At 30.6% G+C, this 8484-nt stretch overlaps 1 pseudogene; it reads right to left on the bottom strand.

Moving 5' to 3' along the window:
- Positions 1-387: 387 nt before the first annotated feature.
- LOC129295910 (beta-amyrin synthase-like) lies at positions 388-8164 on the bottom strand (annotated as a pseudogene).
- Positions 8165-8484: the final 320 nt, after the last annotated feature.

The raw sequence follows: 8484 nt of genomic DNA on the forward strand, positions 1-8484 counted from the left end.
AAATACACTTTACAACCCTTCTTTTTTAAGACAAAAATATAAACTTTTAAAAATACCTTTCATTTAATAGTCATTGATAAAAGAATATTAAAAATAAAGAATATAAGGAATGGATAATATTAAAAAACTATCATTAATGAAACCTTGCTTTTATTAAAATGTCTATATTTTGAGATGCAAATTTTTTTTTAAAAAGTGTCTTATAATTTAGGATAGAGGGAATATTATTTAGATAGTAACAACAATAATAATTTGTCTAAAATTAACAACAACATATTAACAATGACAATAACTCGTTCAAAATTAATAACAATATTATTCATTATATATAATATTAAGATAAGATAATTGTGCGCACATATATAAGCATAAGCAATATATCAAAGAGTCACCAAGTGGATGTGGCATAAATGATAGTGGTTTAGCCCTCTTAAGTATCATTTTAAGATTTAATTATTGCATGTATGTATAAAAAGATATTAATTGAAAGAGAATAACTCTTTAAATAACGCTTAAATTTTTTAAAAATTAATCCCATAACTGTCGGCTTTAAGGATATCTTGGGCAAACATATCAAAGAGCCACGTACGAAAGTCGCTTGTGATATTCCGAGAGAGCCCACGTGGGAAATACATTTCTATACATTGGATAGTGTAGCATGCAGTGTTTCAGCGATGCTCCCGTCAATTCCTGAACATATATATAATAAATTAAAAGTCAGAACCATCCATACATTAATTAATCAATCAAAAACTTATAATTACTTTAATAATTTATTATGCCAATCAAAAGAATGCGTGAACAGGTAAATTTAAAAAACTCACTTGTTGTGGCCAGTCGCCATCTTCCAACTGAGAATTGATGAGGAACTTTGCTCCACGGTTAAGAGGAGTTGGGTCTCTCTCCATCTATCCAATGAAATGCAACATATGTAGTTTGAAATTTCATATATATATATATATATATATATATATTTATGTGGGCGCGCTTTCACACACACGCACAAACAACCTCCTTTTTGTTTTTTTTTTATGAGATACCTTCTAAAATAAATGGATAATTCTTGATTATTATAAATCACTTAATATAGAATATTAATTAAGTTTTAATATTACCCCCATTTAAAGTTATTAACTATGAAAGATAATGTTATGTAAATTTGGTAATTTTTCATTTAAATATGGGTGTAATTTTAGAAATTTATTTCATTTTCAAATAAAGTTAATGATTTAACTAGCTTTTTTTGGTTCTGATGAGGTAATTTGAAGTGCTTTATATTAAGGATTTTCTAAAAGTCTTATTTAGTTTAAAAAATTAGGACATTGAATAGGTGTTATATATATATATATATATATATTTAATTACACCCTTATTTTATTAAGTAATTAATGATGGTATTTTGAATAAGTCAAGTATTATATTTATTATATACTCAAGGGAAAATTTTAAAAAGAATTAAGACATTAACAATTTTTTAAAAAAATCAAAAATTAATTAACATGTAATTAAGAGAGAATATAAATGAAAATTCACCAAGAGAGGATATCTCAACTCTCAAGAGAGGAAAACTATGTTTGACTTACTTGTCCAGCATAAATTAGGCCCATCATAGCCCATGTAGTTTGTACTACATTTGATCGGTTTCCTTCAAGTGGGATATATTTCTGAAACATTAATTAATCACAAGATCATTCAAGTAGAAGAAAACCAAACTAATTACTAATCACCACATGATGATATATAATTTTTTTTTCAGAATTCAAAGTGGATAAAATTAATTAAACCTGTTCGGCACATGAAAGATAACTCTCTCCCCAACCACCATCATTGTTTTGTATTGTACAGAGAAAATTCACAGCTTTGCGAATGGTAGCTGAGTTGTTGTAAGTATTATTAGCTGCATCAAGTCCAGAAAGTGCAAACATTGTTCCATAAATAAAACAAATTCCCCAGAATCCATTCCATGAACCATCTTCTGTTTGAGAATCCTTAAGGAATCTGATAGCTTTGGTAATGAAATTCTCGATCTCTTCTCTTTGGTGTGTTGGATACAACTTTTTAAACAAAACTAAAGCTTCAATTGCTGATCCAGTACATTCAATAGTTTCATGCTCAACCACATTGTCCTCATAAAACTCTATGGGATTCAGCTTCTACTTTTCCAAACAAAAAAAAGTTCAATATTCAATAACACATTGAATGGCGAAAAGTTCACTTAATTAAAACGAGAAAAGAAGCTAGATATAGAAAGTTCTTACTTCTAACCACTTTTGACCCTTGATTGGTTCCCAAGCTGCTAAACCACCATTTTTACTCTGAAATAAAACAGATCCAAAATGCCTTTAATTAGATATTATTTTCCACACCAAATTGGTGGTTAAAGTTCAAAAACACTCACTTGAAGTGACAATATTATGTTGACGGCGTCATATAATCTTTCAGGTTCTATCTTTTCACCCACAATTTCTGGAGGTAGCTTTGATAACAGAAGGCAACACTGAAAGAAGCAATCATCTTAATTATATTGCAACAACAAAGCACATGAAGGTTAACTTTCAGGTGACATAATTAAGTAACTAGAGTTAACCTTTAAAGCTTCTGCTGTGCAATCTGAAACCTGTAATGCTTGGTCTCCATCAGAGAAGGTCCATGCCCCTTTAGAAATGTGACGATACATGCCCTTGAAATTACCAGGAGGGTTGTCTTTAACCTGACCATATTGTTATTTGTAATAAAAAAATTAGTTTGTTTGTGTTTACATGCATGCGTGTGGATTTTAATGTACATGAACATATATAATGTGAAGAAGTTGAGTCAATGATAGCAAGGTTTCTCAGTTAGAATGAACTGAACTTGAGATTGCTTGATAAAGTAATGTCCTTTCTCAAGCGTGGGACCAATTTCCTCAACCAGGTTAGTGGCAAGCAAAGCTTGAATGGCAAAACTAGCGTCCTACGTCTGGCTACCGGGACTCTGCATTTAAATATAAAACCTGAACGTTTATAGTTTACTCAAAAATCAAACATTATTATATGACAAAAAATGCTTTTGTAGCTTAAATTATTTAATTGTCGTATTTTCTATCATTATTTATCTCTTAATTTCACCTGCATAGTCATTCCATCTTCTGAAACCCATAAAACATCCGGAAGCCTAGCAAGATGCTTTTTGAAGGCATCTCCATTTGGATCTTCAGCCCAACATGCAACCATACACAAAACCTGTGACAAGTGTAGAAATGTTCATTGCTTAAATATTAGAATTATATCTATCTCAAATTAATTTCAATTTATTTAAAGGTTTATTTTGGGGAAATTACAGTTGCAAACCATTTTAGAGGATTAATAATAGTTACATACTTTTAATTTTTGAAATCTCATGGAATGACCAAATTCCTTTGTTGACAATTCTTGACAACTGTCACAAGCAACTACTTATAAATTTACAACCGATTTTCTCAGGATTTACAAGTAACTAATTAGAGGGGCATTCCAGTCTATTGAATTCATTTTTAATTATAGCAAATTAGAGGTCTTTAATTGTTATTAATTCTCTAACAGGGTCTTGCAACTGTCATTTTCCTGTTTATTTATTGAATATGGAAATGATACCTTCTCCACGCATGAAGAGGTTATGTATCGGGTATTCTCATTTTCGTAGCATATATACTTTCTTGTTACTTGAAGAGCCTTCTCTCTAAGCCATTTATTGAAGGGCCAACGGGAAAGAATTGGTTCAATTACTAGATACAAACCATCCCACATGAGATCTTGTATCAAGGGATGGTGCCAACGAAGATCCTCCTGCGATGTTTAAACATTCTAATCTTCATTGGTCCAAAGCAATGGAAAATCAACTAGAGGTGTGTGAATATATCAATACATGCTAATGAAATTAGAGACAATATATGACCTTTGCACAAAGGTGTCGAGCTTTGTTCCAATTGATTTGATGGTAAGGTTGGACATGAAGTTCTTGCCTCAATTGAAGAATAAGTGGTGTGATTGGTCCCACAAACCTTTTGCCATATAAGTAAGACATTGGCAAGAAGGTTGTTCGTGCAAAGAACCACAGTTTATCTAAGGTAGAAGAGATCAGCTAATTGAGATTAGGTAAGGTAGAGCCAAATTAAAGCCATATAGAGTACGTACCATGAACATATGAAGGCAAGAGCCAAAACTCAGGGGGCATTAGGTTAGTTCCATACCATTCATATACGCCAAGTATCTATATATAATATGAAGATGGAAGTAATAAAGATTGAGTTGGCCATTCAATTTCTATGATAAGTCTTATATTAGAAAGCCTCACAAGTAAAGTGTAGTAGTTTATAAGTGTGAGGGGCTTTCTCATTCAATATATTAGTCTTTTAGGATGGACTCTTTATTTAAACTTGTTCTCATGGCAGAAACTAGCGAGGGTCAATAAAAGAAACATACAGAAAGCCAGATCTTTCCCCAAGAGGGTATGTAGGTGACACCACCATGATCAAGAATCCATTTTCGAGCTCTAACACAAGCATTATCTTCTCCTTCATGAGGCCCTTTTCCTAGAATGCGAATACATATGTAGCTTAGTGCTGTGCAAAACATGCAGCTAGGACTTTCTAATTGCAATCCCCATCCTCCATCTTCATTCTTCAATTCCATCCTTGAGTTAGTTCATTTCAAATTTTGACAATGACAATTTAATGAATGAGATAAATTTAATATACCTCACCTGGTGATTGTATAAGAAACGTAAGATCTCTTTTTGATACTCGTTAGGAAGCATGGCATCAAACTGCCGCGTAATATACATAACAAATACCTGCAACATTAATTCACCATGAATTTTGTGTGCTTTTACATTTTCCATTAATATATGAGGAATATGAAGAGTGTGAAATAAACTTACCAAAAGTTGAATAGAGAAGAGGGGTCCAGCAATTTGAGCAGGCCAATGGCCATCACTAGCTTGCAATGCACACAAGTAATGTGTTGCTCTTTTAATTGTGTTCATGACTTTGTCACATGTTATTTCCTCTTCATCCTTTATCTTCATGCAAGGTATTGTTTGTTTGAAATTCTTGTCTCTTAAAAACTGCATCACATGGAAAGATGTGTACAGCTTATTTGTAATTACAAAAAAGTCTCAAATAAAAAAATTAATTATTTTTATTTATAATTAAAAATCTTAAATTTGTAATTATTTAAATTAATATTTATAATTTTTTAAAATTTTATCATGATTTAACTGACATTTTCCCTTCTTGTGATAAGCACAAATTTTATAAGGAGAGTTTTATTTAAGGACTAGAGATGTGACATTATTACAAATGAATTTCAAATAAATATGAAATTTCAATGCAAGAAGTTAGGCTTGAACTGAAATTAAAATGTTAGACACAACTGAAATAACCTTCTTGAGTTAAAATCTTTACTTTACATGTTAATTAATTATATTTCCTATAGTTACTAGTTAAAATATTCACTTTTACATGTTAGGGTATATGTGTATTTTTTTTCCTAAAATATTCTCTGAGAAGCACCCAATAAGCCAACACTTTAAAATATTGGTCAATGTGATTTTTTCTTAAAGTAATTAAAATGGACCATATTTGCCCTTGATGTCTAATTCCCAATGTTGACTGTTAGAAAATACCAACTAAGACTTCAATGTTGATCGTTAGGGAATTTAGTGGCAAGGACAAAAATGCTTTGACCAATAATTTAGGGTGTTAGATGATCTTCAAAGAATATTTCAAAACCAAAAATTCTCTTTTACCTAACATGTTAATTACCTAAAATTATTTGATAGCTTGTTAATTCAATTAATCTACTTGTTAAATGTGTAATATTACTTGTTAGTTTTTTATTTAATTACTTGTTAAAATATTTACTTTACATGTTTACAAGTTATCAAGTAATGTCAAGAATTATAACATATAAAGTAAATATTTTAAAAAGCAACTACAGGGAATTAATATGTAAAGTAAATATTTTAATTCAAAAAAGTTATTTCAATCATTTTGCCTATCATTTTAATTTCACTTCAGCCTGAATTCTTGCAATGAAATTTTAAAGTCATTTATAATAATGTCACATTTATGATCTTTTAATGAAATTCTTCCAATAATTTTTATGTAGGTGTAAGATTTTGTCTTTTTTCTTAAAGCAGATCATCATTCGTTCTCTGTGAGCACATATTACTTCGAATTTAAGTTGAATTCTCTCAATTGAAGATAAGAGTTAATTTAGGGGAAACAGCCCTCTTTTGCAGTATCTACAGATATGTACTGTAAAGAGATAAAGTCCCTGTTCAAAGATTAGACCCTTCACCAGAACACACGGTTAACGTGCTGTTGCAATTATTCCCAAATTCTAAATTGCTCGTTATGACTATTCTTGAAGATAGACTCAACTTTTATTGAAATAGCAACCCCACGCGTGAACATTAGATAATTATAGACTATTTTGATTCTTCTGAATATCCATGCTCATTTTGGCATTAATTCTCCCAAAACTACCCACTCTTCACAATCATAAAGAATATTAGAGATTTTATAATGAGAAACTAGACAATTACTTCCAATCATCATATGTGTAAACAACTATAATGAAAATTTATTATTATATTAAACAATAAATACATAAATAAATTTAAATTATTAAATTTAACTTGACCAGGTCTGAAGTATAATGAAAAAACAAGAAACAACTGACTTAAACAGTTCAAAACTATTATAGAAAATTAAAATAAAAATTATTTTAAAAATTATTTTTATTATGGTTATAAAAAAGATTTTAAAAGCCGAACTGAACCCATTGATTCATCCAATGGAACAAGGAATTAACTTTTGATCCAGCTTGGTCACCCCTAAACTGGGCAGTTGACAAACAGGTCAAGTCAACAATCAATTAGCTAAACCGAATCCAAGTTCTTTTTTTAAGGCAAACTTGTAATTTTCACGTGGGCCAAGAGTTGTAATTTTTCAATTTACGCGACTCAACCCCTATTCCATCACAGTTACGGGCAAAAAACTCAATGGAGTACATACACGCAGTCTTTCGACATGGGACTTCTTGGTTTTCAGTAACTTCAGTAAGAGTTTTTTGTTGCTTTCTTCTTTTTCCTTTTCTTAATCTTTGTTGATTTATCTTACTTAAGTCTTGGATTATTTTTTTAATATAAGCACAGATAATTAATCTTTATACTTCAAGTTATTTATCTGTATTTTTTTTCAAACTTCATAGTAGTTAGTTTAGTTTTATAAACTCTTTCAAAAAGTACTTGATATACATCATCATTCACAAACACACATAATGAATGAGTGCTTCTAAGTATTTTTTATTTTTTGCCAGTAAATATTACATACTAATAAAATGATATATATATATATATATATATATAATAAAAAGTAAAAGTTTATTCAATCATATATATACCTTATAAATTTAATCCTTTAAAAAAATGATATTTTTCTGAAATTTTATTCTTCTGTCTCTTCTCTTATTCTGTAGTTGTATCACGGTTCTACAACACTTCATTCCAGAAAAATTTTAAAAAATGTTCAATCACATCTCTGTAGGACTTTATGATGATATATACATGGTTGTTTATTTTTTGGGACCTGGTTTTGCATGACAGATCAGGATAGAATATATGGTGTTCGCTCAGCAAAGCTATGGTTTAATAACTCGCAGCAGGTATGGGTGAGAGAGACCTGATAATGCTATTAATTATTGTGATCAGTCAAACAGACAAAAATCAGAACCAGACAAGAGAGTGCTATATATATATATATATATCTAGATGTGAAGGATATGCAGAGTTAAACACAGGAATAGTTCATCATCAGGAAGACATCCCCATCAGATCATGCATGCACAACATGATCACGATTATACAATGTATTTGAAAGATCTCGTCTTATATCAGAAAACCAAAGAGGAACCTGAAATCGCCATAAAAGATCAGGGCAGGCTTTGAAACGTAAGCGATTGGAGGAGAAGTTGCGACGAGCAGCTTCTGCTTCATCTCTTTCCTCTTTGGTTCCATCTTCCGCATGAAACTCCCAAATCTGCCTCCCCACGAAGTTGTTTGTACTGTAAATATAAGGATCGTTCCCTCCTTCTGCTATCTTCAGCCTCCACATATTCCTGCAAGCTAAGTAGTAGCAGTGATATTGCCGAATATTGCATTCACATACGTAAACAATTAAGCCCTATTTATAGCGTAGACGTGACATGCGTAGGATTGATGCTTCACCGTGCTTTTATTGAGAATAGTACTTAATCAGATGATAGCACTAGACTCATTATTAGTTTGACGAGACACCTAGTCACTTGGATGAATATTACATTAATAGCGGCAAAAAAAAAATAAAAATAAAAATAATAATTATTGAGATGTTTAGTAATTTCCTGCCTTATAAATAAAATTAAAGGACTATACAATATATAATATTGAGGGGTAATATTAAAATAATCATCATTATTAAAG

Source organism: Prosopis cineraria, unplaced genomic scaffold (genome assembly GCF_029017545.1).
Source record: "Prosopis cineraria cultivar Desert tree isolate PC_DT_omini unplaced genomic scaffold, ASM2901754v1 PC214, whole genome shotgun sequence".
NCBI classification, from domain to species: Eukaryota; Viridiplantae; Streptophyta; class Magnoliopsida; order Fabales; family Fabaceae; genus Prosopis; species Prosopis cineraria.